Below are 23,124 nucleotides of genomic sequence, written 5' to 3'. Positions count from 1 at the left end.
GCTCCGCAGGTACAATATTTCTAGTTTGGTGGGGAGGGTGAAAGCTGATCAGGCAAGGTGGGATGGTCTCCCTCTGTCACTGGCGGGTCGGGTACAGGTGGTTAAAATGAATCTGCTGCTGCGATTCCTGTTTATTTTCCAATGCCTGCCGATTTCCCTGCCAAAGGCATTTTTAGAGAAATAGAAGAATTCATGTGGGGAGTGAAGGTGACCAGAATTAGAAAGGTTCTACTACAGAGAGGCAGGCAGGCATGGGGTTTGGGTCTTCCGAAACTGATGTATTATTACTGGGCGGCGAATGTGGAGAAGGTACGGAGCTGGGTCAGATGGGTTGACTCCTTCTGACCTTCCCACTGACTGTTAGTTCAACCAAGATTGACTTACAGGATTGTCCAGAGCTAAGTGGGAGATGTTGCATGAAGATGAACTCATCATGAATGTTGAATACTGTCGAGGGATCAAAGAAGATAAAGAGGAATATTCTGTTATTGTTACATTCACAAATAATAACTGTAATAACTTTGAACAGAAGTTATAATTTGTTTAATTCTTTCACGGGATGTGGGTGTCGCTGGCAAGGCCGGTATTTTTATTGTCCATCCTGAGTTGACCTTGAGAATGTGGTGGTGAGCAGTCTTCTTGGACCGCTGCAGTCCATGAGGCGTAGGTACACCCATTGAGTAAGTTCCAGGATTTTAACCCAGCCACAGTGAATGAACAGCACTGTAGTTCCAAGTCAGTATGGTGTGTGGCTAGGAAGGGATCTTTCAGGTGACGGTTCCCCCATGTGTCTGCTGCCCTTGTCCTTCAAGGTGGTAGAGGTTTCAGGTTTGGAAGATATAGTCAATGAAGCCTTGGTGAACTGCAATACATTTTACAGATGATACACACTGCTGCCACCGTGCATCCATGGTGGAGAGAGGGCATGGTGAAGTTGATGGATGGAGTGCCCGTGTTGCTACCTTGTCCTGGATGGTATCAAGCCTTTTGAGCATTGATGGAGCTACAATGACCTGGGCAGATGGAGGACATTCAATCACACCCCTGACTAGTGCCTTGCAGATGGTGGACGGGCTTTGGGGAATCAGGAGGTGAGTTACTCGTCATAGGTTTCCTAACCTCTGACCTGCTCTTATAACCAAAATACTTATATGACTTGGCCAGTTTAGGTTCTGGCCAATGGTAACCCCCAAAATGTTGATTTTACGGCAATCAGTGATGGTAATGTGGTGATATGCATCACTGTAAATCCACAAGGGGTTAATGTAAATACACTACAACTAAGTAAACACTAGAGGGAGCACCAGAGACATCATGACATGCAGACATACAGCCAATGAACACATAGAATAGGACACGACCAATGGGCAGTCAAGACACCCAGAGATGACACTACCATAAGGGGGCAACCCATATAAAAGGACAGGGCATACATGCTCTTTCTCTTATACAGGCAACACTCAGAGAGAAGGACAGGGGCAGATCGGAAGCATCACACCCACCGCATGGCTTAGAGCAGACTGGTTAGTTAGACTGAGTTACAATAGCAAGATTAGCAGGAGAGTCGAACTCAAGTAGCCGAATTGTTAACTGTTCAATAAATGTGTTAAACCTATCTCCAAGTCTGAACCTTCCTTTGTCAGTGCATACATCAAGGAAGCAGCTTATGCTACATGAAAAAGCATAACACAACATGGTACTAGTGGTGCCCTGTTGAATCTATATAGTTCAACTCAAGATCCGTGACTACCAGCAACAGCACCCAGTGAAGATGTTTGAGATTCCGGTTCCTCAGCAGCTCAGGTACCGCAGCAATCTCGGTGCCAACTGGCGTGCATTCAAACAGAGATTTGAGATCTACCTGGTAACGTCTGACTTAGATGGCGTGGCAGATGCAGAGAAAACAAAGCTTCTGCTCACCATTGCAGGTGCAAGTGCAGCAGAAATCTTCAAGACATTCAGGTACTCCAAAGGGTAAGACAAGAAAGACTTCCAGACAATCCTAGACAAGTTTGTAAAACACTGCGAGGAAAACACAAAAGAGATCGGTAAAAGAGGCGCCAATACTCACCACGAGGCCAAGGTAGGCTTGCAGCAGAGGAAAACAGCAGTTTTGAATGGTGGCCATCTTGAGAATGGAGCTGCAGATGCGCAGTTGCCCAGAAGACGTGAACCGGCAAAACAGTGTTTTGTACATGCATGAAAAGCCACGCAAGCGCAGTTGCGCAAAGAACACACAAAAAAGGGAGGTCCGTGTGCGCATGCGCGAGAAGCCACGCATGCGTAGTTGCGCAAAGAATGGCCAGTACAGAAAAATCGATTGGCGCATGCGCAATCCATTCCTACGCTTTACGCCACAAGCGTCATGACGTCAGAGGCCCCGACCACACCCACTTAAAAGGGAAATGCCTGAAAATAAGGAAAAAAACATTTAAAGCCGTAAAACACAATTCTTTCACCTGGACCGACAGCACAGTGCCTGAACTTCGACCAGTAGCTGAAAGTAACCTCCACAGTGATGTGTTGGGTACTCTGGATCTGTGGAGACTGTGTTTCCCTCAGCAGTAACACAGACAGGCTACCAACACTTGAAATAATACAACACTATTTTATTAAGCTAGAAACTGTTGAACATACTTTCACTGTGGGTTAACACAATGTTAGATTAAACTAAAGACCTATGCCTATCCTAACCAGTCTATGCACTCAGCACATGGTGAAGATCTGTGCTGTAAGCTGTGAGCTCTGTCCTTCTGAGAGGCTGCATCCCGAATGAGCGAGAAAACTGATGCCCTCTGTCTTTATAGTGAGTGTACTCTAACTGGTGATTGGCTGCGGTGTTGTGTGTGTTGATTGGTCTTGCTGTGTGTTAATCAGTGTATGTGTCTGCACCATGATTTTTTTTTCATAGAATTTACAGTGCAGAAGGAGGCCATTCAGCCCATCGAGTCTGCACCGGCTCTTGGAAAGAGCACCCAACCCAAGGTCAACACCTCCACCCTATCCCCCCAACCCAGTGACCCCACCCAACACACTGACGGCAATTTTGGACACTAAGGGCAATTTTGGACACTAAGGGCAATTTATCATGGCCAATCCACCTGACCTGCACATCTTTGGACTGTGGGAGGAAACCGGAGCACCCGGAGGAAACCCACGCACACACGGGGAGGGTGTGCAGACTCCGCACAGACAGTGACCCAAGCCGGAATCGAACCTGGGACCCTGGAGCTGTGAAGCCATTGTGCTATCCACAATGCTACCGTGCTGCCCCCAGATCTGTGGAGGCTTGCATCGTTCTCTTTGTGGAGGCTTGTGTCTCTCTCTCTGTGGAGTATGCTGGTGTATATTATGACACGCAGAACCCCGCAACAAGCAGTTAGCACTGGCCAAAGAAATAATTTGGTCCTTGAAGACTACGACTCAGACGTTGATTTCTTCTTTGGACATCGTGAGCACAATGACCGCTCCAACACAGAAAGTGATGATATGGTCCTTGAAGACTATGACTCAGACGATGATTTCATCATTGGACGTGGTGACCACAGTACCAAATCCGAACCGCAACGAGATGCGTTGTACAGTGAAGAATCTGACACAGACATGGATGAATTCTTTGGATTTGAGGATCCTCAGCCCAGCACAGACGACATCCCGACCCGTAAGTACAGGATTCTGCTGCGGCCTGACGCTAAGAGACAGAGAGCGGCCTGACCCCAGAGACAGAGAGCGGTACCAGCCCACAGAGAGCGGCCTGACCCCAGAGACAGAGAGCGGTACCAGCCCACAGAGAGCGGCCTGACCCCAGAGACAGAGAGCGGTACCAGCCCACAGAGAGCGGCCTGACCCCAGAGACAGAGAGCGGTACCAGCCCACAGAGAGTGGCCTGACCCCAGAGACAGAGAGCGGTACCAGCCCACAGAGAGCGGCCTGACCCCAGAGACAGAGAGCGGTACCAGCCCACAGAGAGCGGCCTGACGCTAAGAGACAGAGAGCGGTACCAGCCCACAGAGAGCGGCCTGACGCCAAGAGACAGAGAGAGGTACCAGCCCACAGAGAGCGGGCTGACCCCAGAGACAGAGAGCGGCCTGACCCCAGAGACAGAGAGCGGTACCAGCCCACAGAGAGCAGCCTGACCCCAGAGACAGAGAGCGGTACCAGCCCACAGAGAGCGGCCTGACCCCAGAGACAGAGAGCGGTACCAGCCCACAGAGAGCGGCCTGACGCTAAGAGACAGAGAGCGGTACCAGCCCTCAGAGAGCAGCCTGACCCCAGAGACAGAGAGCGGTACCAGCCCACAGAGAGCGGCCTGACCCCAGAGACAGAGAGCGGTACCAGCCCACAGAGAGAGGCCTGACCCCAGAGACAGAGAGAGGTACCAGCCCACAGAGAGCGGCCTGACCCCAGAGACGAGAGCGGTACTAGCCCACAGAGAGCGGCCTGATGCCAAGAGACAGAGAGCGGTACCAGCCCACAGAGAGCGGTCTGACCCCAGAGACAGAGAGCGGTACCAGCCCACAGAGAGCAGCCTGACCCCAGAGACAGAGAGAGGTACCAGCCCACAGAGAGCAGCCTGACCCCAGAGACAGAGAGCGGTACCAGCCCACAGAGAGCGGCCTGATGCCAAGAGACAGAGAGCGGTACCAGCCCACAGAGAGCAGCCTGACCCCAGAGACAGAGAGCGGTACCAGCCCACAGAGAGCGGCCTGACGCCAAGAGACAGAGAGCGGTACCAGCCCACAGAGAGCAGCCTGACCCCAGAGACAGAGAGAGGTACAAGCCCACAGAGAGCGGCCTGATGCCAAGAGACAGAGAGCGGTACCAGCCCACAGAGAGTGGCCTGACCCCAGAGACAGAGAGCGGTACCAGCCCACAGAGAGAGGCCTGACCCCAGAGACAGAGAGCGGTACCAGCCCACAGGGAGCGGCCTGACCCCAGAGACAGAGAGCGGTACCAGCCCACAGAGAGCGGTCTGACCCCAGAGACAGAGAGCGGTACCAGCCCACAGAGAGCGGCCTGATGCCAAGAGACAGAGAGCAGTACCAGCCCTCAGAGAGCGGCCTGATGCCAAGAGACAGAGAGCGGTCTGACCCCAGAGACAGAGAGCGGTACAAACCCACAGAGAGCGGCCTGACCCCAGAGACAGAGAGCGGTACCAGCCCACAGAGAGAGGCCTGACGCCAAGAGACAGAGAGCGGTACCAGCCCTCAGAGAGCAGCCTGACCCCAGAGACAGAGAGCGGTACCAGCCCACAGAGAGTGGCCTGACCCCAGAGACAGAGAGCGGTACCAGCCCACAGAGAGAGGCCTGACCCCAGAGACAGAGAGAGGTACCAGCCCACAGGGAGCGGCCTGACCCCAGAGACAGAGAGCGGCCTGACCCCAGAGACAGAGAGCGGTACCAGCCCACAGAGAGCGGCCTGACGCCAAGAGACAGAGAGCGGTACCAGCCCACAGGGAGCGGCCTGACCCCAGAGACAGAGAGCGGTACCAGCCCACAGAGAGAGGCCTGACCCCAGAGACAGAGAGAGGTACCAGCCCACAGGGAGCGGCCTGACCCCAGAGACAGAGAGCGGCCTGACCCCAGAGACAGAGAGCGGTACCAGCCCACAGAGAGCGGCCTGACGCCAAGAGACAGAGAGCGGTACCAGCCCACAGAGAGCGGCCTGACGCCAAGAGACAGAGAGTGGTACCAGCCCACAGAGAGCAGCCTGACCCCAGAGACAGAGAGCGGTACCAGCCCACAGAGAGCGGCCTGATGCCAAGAGACAGAGAGCGGTACCAGCCCACAGAGAGCGGCCTGATGCCAAGAGACAGAGAGCGGCCTGACCCCAGAGACAGAGAGCGGTACCAGCCCACAGAGAGCGGTCTGAAGCCAAACCAACGGTCCACGCACCATGAAGAGTGGTCCACGCACCACAAAGAGTCCCTGACTCCGCACAGAAAGTGATGGCAGACTCTACAGCGAGACCGCTGCACGACTTTGTTGAGAGCGCACAGATCCGACTTCACAGCGAGACCACTGCATGACTCCACACAGGGAACGATGCCAGACTCCACAGAGAGAGCAATACAAGCCTCCACAGCGAGCTCGTTGACAGACTCCACGATGCAAGCAATGCAAGATTCCAGAGCGCAGTCCTTGCATGAACAAGACCATAAAGGTCTAGCAACCTTATCTGAGCAACCAGCAGCAGATGATGCAAGTCTGCCACGCTCAAGTGCACAGCAAGATGACTATGACAATCTACCATGCTCACATGAACAACAAAAAGACTATGACAGTCAACCCAGATTATTTGAGCCACCAGAAGAAGACACTGACAGTCTACCCAACTCATCTAACTGAGAAGAAGACACTGAAGGTATGCCCACTGTATGTGCGACAAGTGACAAAGGCTTCACAAGTCCCATACAAGATGTGCGACATCTCAGCAAGACTGACAGATCTCAGCTAGTATGTACAGAGGCACTCGACAATCAAAGTGAGGTTACTAGTGACTCCAGTGACACCACATTAATTCAAACCTCATCTACTCGGGCCTCTCCACAAGAAAATGCATTCCTGAACATTTTGACTCCGGACGGGGAGCATCAGGACACCTCAGATGATTCAAGTGAACCTGAAATGAGTCCGGACGGGGAGCACCAAGAAACCAAAGCTGATTCAGGTGAACCAGGCAGGACTCCAGACAAGGAGCATCGACAAGCCGAAGGTGATTCCAGTAAACCGGATATGACTCCAGACGGGGAGCGCCGAGGAATCAGAGACGGCACGCTCAATGAAACAACAGATGCCACAAAGGACACTGACACAAGTAAATTTGTGAAGGACTCGAATTCTCCACTCGGAGTGGTCATTGAGCGCAACAAACACGATAACAAAACCTACGAAAACAACAACAAAGACAACAACAAGAACCGTACCAAAGTCACCAACGTCAACAACAAGCATGACAAAAACCACAACAATGAAACAACGACTGGTACGACATGGTACAACTCTGCAAATGCAGGACAATGTAACAGCACAGCTCCCAACACTGGCAAGAGTACAGCCAAACCATGGCATGACAGCAAATCTCACCGATCCAAGTTTGCTCCACTACCAACAAGCAAATCAGCTTTCAAGGCAGATGAGTTTGCTCCACTACGAACAGGCAAATCAGCTTTCAAGGCAGCTGACATACTGCATCAATATCGCAATCACAAGAAACAGTCCAGGCCGGACGACATAGATGACATACTGCATCGCTACCACAAGCATAGACAAAAAGAGTCCAAATCAGACAACAAAGTGATTTGACCACTTCATGGTTCCTTAAGCACAAGGACACTGACGCCGTTCAGAGGTGGCAAACATTCATTTACTTCTTTGCAGAGAATGAATTGTCAGTCGGGACAGGAGGGGGAGGGGGGGGGGTAGAGAACGGGGGGGGGGGGAGAACGGGAGGGGGGCAGGGGGAGGGGGGTTAGGGTAGCATAGACTAGGGAGTTAAATAGGCGGGCTTTGGAGGGACGGACGTCGGCGGTTGCCTCATGAATATTGTTCATTGTACTCTATTTTTTGTACTGTGGTTGCTTGTTATGCCAAAAATACCTCATTAAAATTGTTTATTAAAAAAAACAAGGAAAGTATTTTATTTTGTATGTGCTTTGTCTTTTTTATTATTTTTTTTGTTTTTTTCGTGAATTGATGACCTGTACGTTTATCTACACGTACAGGAGTTAAGCCAGCATCCACCACTGACACTGGCGTGATGCTGCGTGTGACAACCAAGCAAAAGAACATAAAGTAACTGATGGATAAAACAAAAGAGGGGAGTGCCCCAAAACAACGAGTGGAGCACAGCCCAAAAAGAACGAGAAAGGAAACAAAAACTTATCAAAAACCCGTCAAATTAAAGTGTACCAATCAGGGTCGATAAGGCAATCCAACCCCTGCAGTGCCCACTGAGCACGGAAGGGCTCGAGTGTGCCCGTGGACACCGCATCCTCCCTCTCCAGGGATACCCAGCCGCGGAAGATGGGCAGACAGTCAGGCTGGACGGCCCCCTCGGTCGCCTGCTGCCTGGATCTATAAATGGTAAGTTTGGCCAGGCCCAGGAGCAGGTTCACGAGGCGGGCTTCCGCCTTCCCCGCCCCCCCCCCCCCCCTCCGCACCGGATGTCCGTAGATAAGGAGCGTGGGGCTGAAGTGCAAAGAAAACCTCAACAACAGCGCTGTCAAGAAACCAAAAAGGGAGTGCAGCCTAGGACAGACAACATAAACGTGCTCCACGGTCTCCACCAGGCCGCAAAAGTGGCAGGTCTCTGGCAAAGCCGTGAAGTGGTTCAAACGATGGTTGCACGGCACTGCCATGCGCAGCACCCTCCACCCCAGGTCCCCTAGTTTTATGGGGAGGACGCCTCCATAGAATAATAGTTGGGACCTCCGCCGCCGGATGACAACGAGGCATGCCAAGGCGTGTCCAGGCGGCGGGCGAGGACAAGGAGGCACGACTGTTTTGAGGCCTTGGATAACATTGGCCGTGCACCGGACGGACACCGCTCCACGCCTGGTAAGCTCGTAGGGTGTCATCTAGCCCACCAGTCCCCGATTCTGGTCACCCTGGCATCCATCGCCCTCCGCTCTGAGGCGGTGTACAATAATCGGATCCGGGTGACAAAGTGCGTCCCGAACCCGAAAACTTGTAGAGTCCCGAGCAAATACTCGTGCCCCACCCTGTCAAACACCTTTTCCTGGTCAAGAGACAGGAAGGCGCTCGACAGTCCTCTGGGTAAAATGAATTATGTCCCGGACCAGATAGATGTTATCGTAAATAATGCGGCCTGGAACTCTGTAGGACTGGTCAAGGTGGATCATGTGGTCCAGCACGGGGCTAAGGCATTAGACATTGCCTTGGCAGAAATTTTGTAATCTGTGCTGATGAGGGAGACCGGTCACCAGTTTTTAAGTAGGCGGAGATTCCCCTTCTTGGGCAGCAGGGCAATGATAGCCCTGCGCCATGAAAGGGGCATCTCCCCGGTCGCAATACATTCCCCCAGGACCCCCGCATAGTCGCTCCCCAGGACGTCCCAGAATGCCCTGAAGAACTCCACGGTCAGCCCGTCCAGCCCTGGGGATTTGCCCCTTGACAAGCTGTCCAGGGCGCCGGTCAGCTCTTGGAGGTTAATGGTTTGATTGAGCCTCCTGGCGCCCTCCGTGCCGACCTGCGGCAGGTCCTCCCACAGAACTCAGCAAGCGTCCTCGCTGGACGGATCCGGAGAGAAGTGGTCAGAATAAATGTTCCTAATCTGGGTCCGGACCCCCTCCAGATCCGAGACAAGGGACCTGTCTGTCGTGTTATGCACACTGGTATAATACTGGCTGCAACTGGATGCAGCTTAGATCAGAAAGATACTCCAGACCTTGAAGTTAGTTCAATCAGGTTTATTGAACTAATAGCACAATTAGCACAGTTCTCTGTGAGTTCGACTCTCTGCTAACTTAAGTGTGGTTACTGTCTGACTGAACCCAGTTAGGGTCCAGAGGCTGGAGGCTTGCTGTTTAGTGTATTAAAGCCTCAGTTAACTTTATCAACTCGTCGTGTATTATTGATGGTGTATCACCATGTCCGTCAGGAGATGGATCACATGCACACCGGGACTCAGCAAGTTGCAGGTCCCGCAGCGCGCCCTTCTTCTATCTGTACACCAGCCCCAGGGCCAGGTCCTTATCGGGCTGAGCAAGACGTGACTCCAGATCGAAGACTTCTTCAGCCAATTTGGCAATCGTGGAGTTCTGCCCCGCCGTAGACCCCTTTGTGTACCCCTGACAGAAGGCATGGATGTGAGTCTTGCCCACGCCCCACTATAGCCTCAAGGAGGGGAAGCCACCCCGCTTCCTTCTCCAGCCGGCCCAGAAACAGCAAAACAAGTCCAGGAACCGCTCATCCTCCAGCAGCAGGTTGTTAAAGTGCCAGTACGCGGACCGTGTCTGAACGCGGGACGGGCGAGCCCCGCCCACACCAGGTGGTGATCCAAGCACAGCACCTGCTCCACAGAGGCCGTCGGAACGCTGGGCAAGTACGTCTTGGAAATGTAAAGACAGTTGATCCTGTACGCTCTGAACGGAGGGCGCACAGAGGTGTACACCCGCAATTCAGGATGGAGAGTCTGTCAGACACCCACCAAGTCAAAGGACCTAACCAGGTCCCTCAACTTCACCACTGCCGGTGAGCTGCACTGGACTCCATGACGGTCCTTGTCCTGGAGGGTGCAAATAAAATCCCCTCCGAGGATGATGCACTCGCCCACCGGGATAGTGTCTAGAAGAGTGGACACTTTTTCGAAGAAAGTTGCCTGCTGCGGCCCAACCAGGGGAGCATAGACATTCACAAAGTGAAGCACCCATCCCCGTCGTGGACCGATAAGTGCAACAGACGGCTTGGCACTGGCTCCTTCACCCCCAAGATCTCTGGCTGAAAATGTGCAGCCAACAAGATAGCCACCCCGCCTGAACGTGGGGCTAAGTGACTCATGAAGACTCCCCTTTGCCACTCCAGGGTCCACTGAGCTTCGTCACCCGGAATGGTGTGGCTTTCCTGCAGGAAGCATGCCCCGTACTTTCCATCCCGAAGGACCGAGAAGCACTGGAAATGGCGATGTTCATCCTTGCTGCCATCGATGTTGAGACTGGCTATGGTTACCTCCATGTCAGTTGTAGCGTATGTCCTTCACCAAGCACCTCAGTGCTAGGAGGAAGTAGAGGGTCGTTGCCCCCTCCACTCCCTCAGGAGCCCCCCCCCCCCAGCAGCCGCGGTGTTGTCAGGGGGAATCTATTCAAGAAAGGGAATAGGGAAATCCCTGGGAATTACAGACCCATCAGTCTTACATCTGTGGTGAGCAAAAAATTGGAAATGATTCTGAGAGATAGGATTTATGATTATTTAGAAAAACATAGTTTAATTAAAGATAGTCAGCATGGCTTTGTGAGGGGCAGGTCATGCCTCACAAGCCTCATTGAATTCTTTGAGGATGTGACGAAACACATTGATGAAGGTCAGGCAGTGGATGTGATGTATATGTTATTTTGTTATGCTCTTGACGTAGCATAAGCTGCTTCGTTGATGTGCACTCTGACAAAGGAAGGTTCAGACTTGGAGATAGCTTTAACACATTTATTAAACTGTTAATGATTCTCCTACTTGGATTCAACTCTCCTGTTAATCCTGCTATAGGTACTTAGACTATCTAACCAGTCTGCTACAATCCATGTGGTGGATGTGATGTGTTTCAAATCAACCCTGACTGTACTCACTAAGTGTCTCCACTGGAAAGAGGAAGATCATGTGTGCTGTGTTCTTTTATATGGGTTGGTGTAATGCCCCCCTGTGGTAGTGTCACCTCTGTGTGTGTCGTGAATGCCCATTGGTCGTGTCCTATCTTACTGGCCTATTGGTTGAATGTCTGTGTGCCATGTCTCTGGTGCTTCCTCTAGTGTCTATCTAGTCTACATGTATTTACATTAACCCCTTCTGTATTTACAGTGACGCATATCACCACATCCCCCCTTTTTTCGTGTTACATATTTCCTGTACAGTGTTAAAGAAAATTGAACAAAAACAGGTAGATAAGTGATGCTATGTACAATTTATGATAACAGTGATCATTAAACAATATCATATGCTTGAGTCCAAAATTCATTAATTATTATGGTCAAGTGTCTTTCTTGTTTGGTTGGTGAGGTGGTGATGTTAATGGTGGCATTGCTTTGTGAACGCCATCAGTGTCCCTGTGCAAGGAACCAAGAAGTGGTCACATCACTTTGTTGTCTGATTTGGAGTCTTTTTTTTCTTCCGATGCTTGTGGTAGTGATGTATGCAATCTGTGTCGTCCTGCCATGGTATATTATTGTACTGAGCTGAGTAACAGTGTCCCGCATTTGCAAAGTGATACCATGTTGTACCAATCGTAGTTCCATTGTTGTTGTTTTTGTTGTGCTTGTTGTCGACGTTGTTGCCTTTGGTATGCTTCTTGTTATTATCTTTGATGTTGTTGTGTTGATGGTTGTGTTGTCATGTTTGTTGCGCTCAAGGCCCACACTCTGTGGATACACAAGTCCTTCACACAGTTACTCGTGTCAGCGTCCTTGGTGGCATCTACTGTTTCCTTGACCGTGCCGTTACTGAGTTCGCGGCGCTCCCCATCTGGACTCATGTCCGGCTTACTTGAATCAGCTTTGGCTTGTGGTTGCTCCCCATCTGGAGTCTGGTCTGTTTCACCTGAGTCAATTTTGGCTTGTCGATGCTCCCCATCTGGAGTCATTGCAGGTTGACTTGAGTCAGCTGAGATTTCTTGATGCTCCATGTCCGGAGTCAAAACGTTCAAGAATGCATTTGCTTGTGGAGAGGCTCGAGCGAATGAGGTTTGAAGTAACATGGTGTCACCAGAGTCATCAGTAGTCTCACTGTGATTTTTGAGTGCCTCTGTCCACACTAGCTGAGGTCTGTCACGTTGCACATCTTGTATGGGAAGTGGGATGCCGTCGTCACTTGTCGCACATACAGTGGGTAAAGCCTCAGTGCCTTCTTGTCGTTCACTTGAGCTGGGTAGACTGTCAGAGTCTTTTTGCTGTTCACTGGAGCATGGTAGACTGTGCACTTGCTGTGCACTTGAGCGTGGGAGACTCGCATTGTCTGCTGCTGGTTCTCAGAGGAGGTTCATGCAAGCACTGAGCTCTGGAGTGTTGCATTCCTTCCATCTTGGAGTCTGTCCACGAGCTCACTGTGGAGGCTTGTGTCACTCGAGTCACTTTCTGTGTGGATATGTGCAGTTGTCTCGCCGTGAAGTCTTTCATCGCTTTCTGTGTGGAGGCTGGGACCCTTTGTGGTGTGTGGACCACTCTCTGTGAGGAGTCGGGGCCTCTTCACGGTGCGTGGAACACTCTGTGTGGCAGCAGGCTGCTCTCTGTGGGCTTGTACCGCTCTCTGTCTCTTGGTGTCAGGCCGCAGCATAATCCTGCACTCACGAGTCGGGATGTCATATATGCTGGGCTGAAGATCCTCAAATCCGAAGAACACATCCGCATCTGTGTCGGATTCTTCACTGTAGAACACATCTCGTTGCGGTTCGGATTTGGTACTGGGGTCGCCATCTCCAATAATGACGTCACGAAGCGTGTGACGTAGAGCGTAGGAAGCGATTGCGCATGCGCAGATCGCTGCCCCGTTACTTGGGCCGTTTCTGCAATTGCGCATGCGCAGCTTCTCGCGCATGCGCAAATGAACTTTCCCGTTCTGTGTCCTCTTTGCGCAACTGCGCATGTGCATCTCCTTTTCCAAGATGGCTGCAAATCAAAACTGCCGCTTGTTGCTGCAAGCCTGCTTCGTGGTGAGTTTTGGCGCCTCTTTTACCCTTTGTTCTTGTATGTTCCTCGCAGAATTCTTGGAATTTGTCCAGGACTGCCTGGAAGTCGCCCCTTTGAGTATTTGAAGGTCTGGAAGATTTCAGCTGCGTCTGGACCCCCGATGGTAAGTAGAAGCTTTATTTTCTCTGCATCCGCCACGTCATCTAGGTTGGACGCTACCAGGTAGATCTCGAATCTCTGCCTGAACGCACGCCAGTTTTCACTGAGATTGCCATGGTACCTGAGCTGCTGTGGAACTGGAATCTCGAACATCATCTTGCCTGGTTGCCGTCGCTGGTTGTCACTGTTTGCTGAGTTGTAACTATATGGATTTAAACAGTTCACTCACTGATACCATGTTTTGTTATGCTCTTGACATAGCATAAGCTGCTTCCTTGATGTGCACTCTGACAAAGGAAGGTTCAGACTTGGAGATAGCTTTAACACATTTATTAAACTGTTAACGATTCTCCACTTGTATTCAACTCTCCTATTAATCCTGACAAGAGGTTTTACCCTTCCAGATACAGGAACAATAAATTAAATCCACTTAAAACTATGCCCTATTTCTAATACTTATCAAACAAATATAAAGTAAAATTTCCATAGTCCCAGATGACCATAGGCTGCTCTCCTCTTTCAGTGAGAGGTGATGTAATCTGAGGGTCACCATAACTCAGGCAAGGGGCAAAGTTGAGAAGGCAGGGATTTATGAATAACCTCAGCCAGCAAGGGAATTGAACCCGCGCTATTGCATTGCGAACCCGCAGTCCAGCCAATTGAACTAAACCGGCCCTCAGTACAAATACAAATCCCTTAAAACTACCTTTGTTTCCTTACCATACCTTCTTGGCTTCGGAGTCATCAACTGCTCCTGGGAAATGTCTCACTTTCATTGACATTGATTAACACTACCCTGTACGGTAATGGGACTCAAGGGCATAACAATAAACCTTATGATCTGTATCTTAGTTGTCTTTTAGACACGTACTTCTTTAGTTTTGCCAAACTCCAAAGGCGGACCAAGCAAATACAAGTTGAGCCAAGGTTCAATCTAATAATTAAACTGTTTTATTCCATAGTAATTTGAAAATAAAGACACCATTTGGTAAAAGCTTTTATTTGCATAATGATTAAATTTAGCAGGCATCAAGGAAACGAGCAGCAACTCAGCATCCTGTCTCTCTCAGTACACGCACAGGTATATCTAGACTAAGGATTAAATCTGTCAGATTAAATTTACCACAGCTGCACAGGCGAGGAATGAATTTTGCAGGGCCCAATTGCAATAGATTGCAGTCTCAGCATGATCCTCTCCAACAACTTAAAACATGTAGCTATCAATTGAACCGCTAGCAATCGCGCTCAGGGCAGCAAAAAATTGGAGGGGGATCCGAAGGGGAGGTAGAGAGCACAGAGTCTCACTCTATGCGGATGATCTGCTCCTCTATATCTCGGACCCACAAAGCAGCATGGACGGAATCATCGCGCTCCTGAAAGAGTTTGGAGCCTTCTCGGGCTACAAACTCAACATGAGAAAAAGTGAGATCTTCCCAGTACACCCGCAAGGGGGGGGGGGGGCAGCACTAAAGGGGCTGCCGTTCAATCAAGCCCGACATAAATTCCGCTACCTGGGGATCCAAATAGCCCATGACTGGAAAGGGATCCACAAATGGAACCTCACCAGCCTGACGGAGGAAGTTAAAAAGGACCTGCAAAGATGGAACACACTCCCGCTCTCCCTCGCGGGGAGAGTTCAGACGATCAAAATGAACGTACTGCCCAGGTTCCTCTTCCTGTTTAGATCCATTCCGATCTACATCCCCAAGGCCTTTTTCAAAGCGCTGGACAAACTCATCATGGCGTTCGTATGGGGGGGTAAAAATGCTAGGATCCCAAAGAAGGTCTTACAAAAAACAAAAACCAGGGGAGGGCTAGCCCTCCCGAATCTACAATTCTACCACTGGGCAGCAACAGCCGAGCGAGTAAGGGGATGGATCCAGGAGCCAGAGGCTGAGTGGGTGCGTGCGGAGGAGGCCTCCTGCATGGGAACCTCCCTCCGGGCCCTCGCCACGGCAGCACTCCCATCCCCACCCAAAAAACACTCCAGCAGCCCAGTGGTGACAGCCACCCTCCAATCCTGGAACCAACTGCGGCAGCAACTTGGCCTGACCAAAATGTCGAACAGGGCTCCCATCTGCAACAACCATAGGTTCACACCAGCACTGACTGACGCCACCTTCAAAAGGTGGAGGCAGGACGGGGGGACACTGACAGTCAGGGACCTATACACGGACGACAGGATCGCAACACTGGACGAACTGACAGAGAAGTTTCAGCTAGCTGGGGGGAACGAGCTACGGTACCTGCAGCTCAAAAACTTCCTACGAAAGGAGACAAGGACGTACCCACAACCGCCACGACAGACACTACTGGAAGACCTACTGGACGCAAGTATCCTAGAGAAAGGGAACTGTAGTGACATGTATGACCGACTGGTAGATAGGGACGACACCGTACTGGACGCAACAAGAAGGAAATGGGAGGACGACCTGGGGATGGAGATAGGGTGGGGACTCTGGAGCGAAGCACTGCATAGGGTCAACTCCACCTCCACGTGCGCAAGGCTCAGCCTGACGCAACTAAAAGTGGTACATAGAGCCCACTTAACAAGAACCCGTATGAGTAGGTTCTTCCCGGAGGTGGAAGACAGATGTGAACGGTGCCAAAGAGGCCCGGCCAACCACGCCCACATGTTCTGGTCTTGCCCCAGACTCGTGGAGTACTGGACAGCCTTCTTCGAGGTTATGTCCAAAGTGGTGGGAGTGAGGGTGGAGCCATGCCCGAGAGTGGCGGTCTTCGGGGTTTCAGAACAGCCAGATCTATTCCTGGGGAGGAGGGCGGACGCCCTTGCCTTTGCCTCCCTGATCGCCCGCCGTAGAATCCTGTTTGGCTGGCGGTCAGCAGCACCGCCCAGAGCTGCGGATTGGCTGTCCGACCTCTCGGAATCTCTCCAAATGGAGAAAATCAAATTTGCCATCCGAGGGTCGGACGACGGCTTCCACAGAACGTGGGAGCCATTCATGCAACTGTTCCGGGACCTATTTGTGGCCAATGTACAAGAGGAAGAATAGTCGGGGGAAGGTAGCGGGAGGGGCTACAGGTTCGGTACGGGGGTTCGATGGCTAGCTAAGGCCCAAAACCAAACTAAATAAACATGTTGGGGGGGGGGGGGGGGGGGGGGCGGGCACAGTTACTACTACGAAGATGCTTACCTGTAAATATGTATGTTAATTTTTGCGTGTTTGTTTGTTGTTTTTTTTTCTCCTAACAATTTGTAATTTGTTCAATATAAAATATGAAAACTGAATAAAAACATTTATAAAAAAAAAAACATGTAGCTAGAAATGCAAAATCCACCAGTCAGAAATGTGTATTTATGTAGGAAATCCTCTTAACACTGCAGTCTATTATGTGGCCTGTGATAACTCCTGTAGCAGCATTTCTTTATGATACAGGTCCTAAACATATACAATGAGCGTAATTCTAACACATCAGACCGTGTAGTGAGGAGCTTGGAACTGAGTCTGGAAACTGTTTATTCTGACAAGAGGGACTTGACGTGACTCTTTGACTCAACCACAATATGAGCACCTCACTTTCAGGTTGTCCAACCAAGTATGTGGTCATGGTGACAGTGGGGGCTGTTCTTAAGGTGCACCCATTTCTCATCCTTTGCCCTCCCGTTACCCACATAGAGCCATACCTACTGCCCCAGTGACAGGACGTCAGCCACTGCAAATGTTGTCAGGACCATCACTAGCTGCAAATCCCAGACCATGAATCATAGAATCACTGCTTTGCAGAAGGCATCCAGCCCATCGAGTCTGCACCAACCTCCGAAAGAGCACCCTACCTAAGCCCACTCTCCCGCCCTATCCCTCTAATCCCACCTCACCGTTGGACATTAAGAGACAATTTAGCGTGGCCAATCCACCTAACCTGCGCATCTTTGAACTGTGGGAGGAACCCCATGCAGTCACAGAGAGAATGTGCAAACTCCAGAGTCACCTAAGGCCGGAATCGAACCATGCCTGCCAAAGCTTCTCATGTGTCCGAGCAGGGGAATACACAGCCTGTCTTTAGCTCTGCTAAAGCCACAGGAATTGTACTATGTAGGAGTATGTGGAATGAAAAAGACCTGTGCATGAGGGAAATCACTTGGGATGCATAGCTGAATGAACGGTGTTAATGCTTCTTTCCTTAATGAAACATATTATTCGATTTCATGGTTTTATAAGGAAGAAATGGTATGGATTGTTGACCATTTGAATTAATTTTGTTTGGGGATGTGGGTTTTGCTGGCTAGGCCAGCATTTATTGCCTATCCGGAATTGCCCTTGAGGATGTGGTGGTGAGTTACCTTCTTAAATTGTTGCTGTCCGTATGGTGTAAGCAGAGACACAGTGCTGTTGTGGATCGAGAGTGAAGAAATGCCCTTCTTCAGCAGGCAGGTGAGTCTCTGCCTCCTCTTTCTGCAGCTCATTGTTGTGAAGGGCACGAGGAGCACATGCAAATTGGATATGCATCAGGCACAGGAAGTGCAGTTTGAGTAACTCAATGGCTTTTCTATTATTACCCTTGTGGTGATGTGATTCCAGTTGTCTCACTTTGGTTCACTGGTAGGGCTCCTTAAAGGAGTCAACAACCAGGTCTGCCAAAGGCAGTCCTCATCACCCAGGATCAGAAGAATACATTGGATTTGTTTATTGTCATGTGTACCGAGGTAGTGAAAAGTATTGTTCTGTGTACAGTTCAGACAGATCATTCCGTACATGAGAAAATACATAGGGCAAACATAAATACACAATGTAAATACATAGACATTGGCATCGGGTGAAGCATACAAGAATGTAGTCTGGCTCAGTGGAGAATATGTGGGAAGAGATCAGTTCAGTCCATAAGAGGGTCATTTCAGAGTGTGGTAACAGCAGGGAAGCTGTTTTTGAATCTGTTAGTGCTGTGTGGAGAAGTGAAAACTTGCAGAAGATAAAAATGAAATGAAATGAAAATCGCTTATTGTCACAAGTAGGCTTCAAATGACGTTACTGTGAAAAGCCCTTAGTCGCCACATTCCGACGCCTGTTCAGGGAGGATGCTACGGGAAGATGTTACCGAATCACTAAACATACAGTACAAATGATACATAGTCATCTTCTTATGGTTACTAATTATCTGGACTTTATGTATTAGAATCTCTCGTGATTGATAATGGCTCCAGCTGACTTTGAGGATTCCTTTATTGACACACATGAAGTCAATGACTCCATGGGGGAAAAGCTGACAGCCATCAAAGGTTGATTGACCACATTGCTGTCAAAGTGCAAATAAGTGACAGCCTTGGAAAACAAGTATCAATTACCTCAGATGCACTTAAAAGGCAGCAGATCCTTAAACTATCACTAGCAAATCCCAGGAAATACCAATTGGCCTGCTGTGATTGACATGCTGTTTAAGGAGATGCCAAATGTCATTATTGTGCCCTGAAAGCCTGAGCTGCTTGAAGCACTGCTGGGAAAGCTCTCTCCCTGTATATATTCCCTGCGCTTCAAACTGAATACCTTGTGTGATGTGGATTAAATATGCTGCCGATCCTTTTGGGCTGCTCTTGTTTAACATACTACAAGGTGCAACAAACTCACTTTGGTATGACAATAAGGTTGTGGGTAACACCACATCTGGAGCATACAGTTACAACGCAACGGAGTGTGGCCTTCGCATAACGTGCTGGTGGAACTCAGCAAAATCGGACAACAGCTGGAGGTGGGACTGAGTAAAAAGTACAGCAAGACATCTTACAACCCCAGGTTGGACTTTAACCTGGTGTTGTAAGACTTTTTACTGTGCCCACCCCAGTAAGACTTTTCACTGTGCCCACCCCAGTCCAACACCGGCATCTCCACATCATGAATAAAAAGTGCAACGCGGTAATCGTCCAAGGACCACTGATACTGACCGAGCCACCTAGGACTCGAATCAAGAAGAAAAGTGAGACCTCAAGCGTTTGAGGGACAAGCATGTCAGCACCATAGATATCATGGCGGGGGGGGGGGGGGGGGGGGGGGGGGGCGCACAGCCATTTAAATATAAAAGATAAGTAAATCTCGGGCTGAAAGGTTAAATGTGATTTTAATTTTAGGCATTCGTACAGCAACCACTTTCACATATGCGGCAATTGACTAATAAGACGATCTGTTCTACAAATGTTTTCCACCAGTGTGTTGGGTCATGGACTCAGTGTGAACCATTTGTACTGAACCATACTTCAGCTGGTACCAAGCCTCCGAATACTCAGGTTCCCGACTGCCCACTCACCCCTTGAGTGAATGTGCTAACCTCAGAAAAATGGCCTCACTACATTAAATACAGTCACTTCTGTTCCACAGCTGAATTGTCGATCTTTCCAATAAAGCAGAGTGGGAAATTCTGCCTCGACGTTTACAAAGCACTTTGTAGCCTTGATCTTATTGACTTAAAAGGGCAGTTTACAAATTTCAGTCGCTGCAACTGATGAGGTAAAAATATGGCTGATTACAAACACTTTGCTGCGATTTTGGGGATCTAAAGGTTTTTCTTGTTAATTAACTGATGTGTGAATCGCTTGTTGTAAAATGTGAAAGTCCTTCGCCCAGGTGGGACTAACACAACGCAAAGTTGAATATTTTATAAAGTCACCATTCTTTATCTGCATTATCCAACTAAGAAATCCGTTTCAATTTTGCTGCAACAAGGAAGGTAGGTCTCAAGGCAGCATGTGAACTTTTATATATTGTTTAAAAGCTGAAATCATTAATTAAATGTAAAAGAAATCCCCAATTATACCCAGTGAAAAGCATAAACGTCACAGCTGGAATATGGATTTATTTTGCTGGGTGCTGAGGATATTAAGATTCCAGAAATGGGTGTTGTGGAAGCTTTCCCTTCTCTAACCATGAGGTCACATATCTCAGTGTTACTGAAGAAATGTAATAGGTGAACCATTTCTAAGTCAAATAATTTGCTTCAAGCTCCAAGGATTTCCATGGTCAAACAGCATGCAACACAGTGGTTAGCACTGCTGCCTCAGCTCCAGGGTCCCAGGTTCAATTCTGGCCTCGGGTGACGGTCTACGTTTGGCTGTGCAACATAATAGTGTGCTGCATCCTGCACAAGAATTCTGGACAGGCTTACGTGTGAGTACTGAGGGACACCTTTGTGTTTATCGCGCCACAAAGCTCATCTTCATGCTCCGATGGCTTACTCGGGCACACACCTCAGTCATGTGCCTCATTAAACTGAGAAAATTCACCATTGTTGGAGATGGAACCCATGAATCACCTGGTAGGTAGCGTTGATTCTGCTTTTTGATACAAGGATATTGGGAATGTTGCTCTGGTGCAGTAAAATGAAATGGCACAGATGCACCATAGCGATCAAGAAAAAGTGACTTAGAAGTTGATATGCAAGTTGGGATTCTTCTAATTTGTCAGCATTTTTCATCAGAAACCACAACTGGTCGATTTGGGATTTTCATCTAAAATTAACTTACCCTAGGCAAGGCTTACTGGAGCTGAGCATGGTAAAGATATATAAAGGACAGACCGGACAGGTTTACGCATTTACAAGTAATCACAATATTATGTTGCTTTCCTGAGCTAGTTCTTTGGTGAACAAGATGCCAAAGAACACATTTCTGCACGAAGAGTAGGAACAGCAATACAGCAAAAGCTCTGGGGCAACACCTAGTGTCCAGTTAAAGAGCAACATCCTCAATCAAACTCTTAGAGCTGTATAGAGAAAACAGTGGCATTTGAATTGCTGGTTTCCCCACAAATAAAAACAGATCAAGATGTGCCCATTCAAAGAGAAAGAATGAAAGCCACACAATAGACCTTTACATTACACTCCATCACATTAAAAAATGAACTTTTGAAGCAGTGAGTTAATACCATCAATATCAGTTATTAATTATTTTTGGTGTTATGGATAAAAAGGAGGCAAGTTGGCATCTTCCTCAAATTGCATAGTAGTACATTCAATTCAACCTTTTGTGCAAAGAAAACTGGTAATGCAGCAGTCTCTCTAAAAAGTTTTGCATTGTGGAAAATTACCACAACAAGTTCTTTCCACAAAATCCAAGACAAATCCAATCCAAATTATTGCCCAATTCTACTCATCAGCAAAATTAATGAAGGCATTGTCAACAGTGCCATCAAGTTGCACTTATTAATAGTGCTCAGTTTGGATTCAGCCAATGACATTTGACATTGACAGGATGCAGAGCTGGGCTGAGAAGTGGCAGATGAAGTTCAACCTAGATAAATGTGAAGTAATTCATTTTGAAAGGTTGAATTTGAATACTGAATACATGGTTAAGGCAGGATTCTTGGAAGTGTTAAGGAACAGCGGGATCTTGGGGTCCACATACATAGATCGCTCAAAGTTCCCACCCAGGTTGATAGGGTTGTTAAGAAGGCATTATGGCGTGTTGAATTTAAGAGCCACGAGGTTTTGCTGCAGCTTTATAAAAACCTCGTTAGACCACACTTAGAATATTGTGTCCAGTTCTGGTTGCCTCATTATAGGAAGGATGTGGATGTTTTTGAGAGGGTGCAGAGGAAACTTACCAGGATGCTGCCTGGACTGGAGGGAATGTCTTATGAAAAAAGGTTGAGGGAGCTAGGACTTTTCTCACTGGAGCGAAGGAAGGGAGGTGACTTGCTAGAGGTGTACAAGGTGATGAGAGGCATGGATAGAGTGGATAGTCAGAGACTTTTCCCCCAGGGTGGAAATGGTTGTCACGAGGGGACATAATTTTAAGGTGATTGGAGGAAGGTAGAGGGGAGATGTCAGAGGTTAGTCCTTTACTCAGAATGGTGGGTGCGTGGAATGCACTGCCAGCGGAGGTGGTAGAATCAGTCATTAGGGACATTTGAGCGACTCTTGGTCAGGCACATGGACAGCAATAAATTGAAGGGGTGTAGGTTAGGTTGATCTTAGATTAGGATAAATGGTTGGCACAACATCATTGGCTGAAGAGCCTGTACTGTGCTGTACTGTTCTATGTTCAATACCACTTGGCTCCTGATCTTATTGCAGCCTTGGTACAAACACGAACAAAAACAGAACTCCATAGGTGAGTTTGAGGAGAGAATTACAGCCCTCAACATCAGCGCAGTATTTGATTAAGTGTGATGTCAGGAGCCCAGGTAAAATTGAAGTCAATGGGAATAAGGGAGAAAAGCTTTTAATTGGAGCTGGAGTCGTACCTGTAAATGTCAATGTCACCACCGTCCCAGAGGACCATTGGCTGCTTTCCCTTTGAGAGCTGACGGTGGCAATTTAACCAGAGGATCACCACATATCAAGAAAAGAGTCAAGGTTGAGAAGGTAGGATCTTCATTAATAACCTCAGCCAGAACGAGAATGGAACCAGTGCTGTTGGCGTCGCCCTGCATCACAAACCAGCTGTCCGGCCAACTGAGGTAACTGCCCCCCCCCCACCCACCCAAAGTTATGTCCAACAAAGGAAGATAGTTGTATTTATTGGAGCCTAATCATCAGTCCCAGACAATCTATATGGGAGTTTGTCAGTAGTGTCCCAAGTCCCAATATCTTCAGCTGGTCCATCATAAAGTCAAAAGTGGAGATATTGGCTGATAATGGCAATGAATACAGTACAATTTGCAACTTCAGA

This window comes from Scyliorhinus canicula, chromosome 14 (assembly GCF_902713615.1).
Source record: "Scyliorhinus canicula chromosome 14, sScyCan1.1, whole genome shotgun sequence".
Lineage (NCBI taxonomy): Eukaryota > Metazoa > Chordata > Chondrichthyes > Carcharhiniformes > Scyliorhinidae > Scyliorhinus > Scyliorhinus canicula.
The sequence above is the reverse complement of the archived record's forward strand: the minus strand, read 5'-3'. Positions refer to the sequence as shown.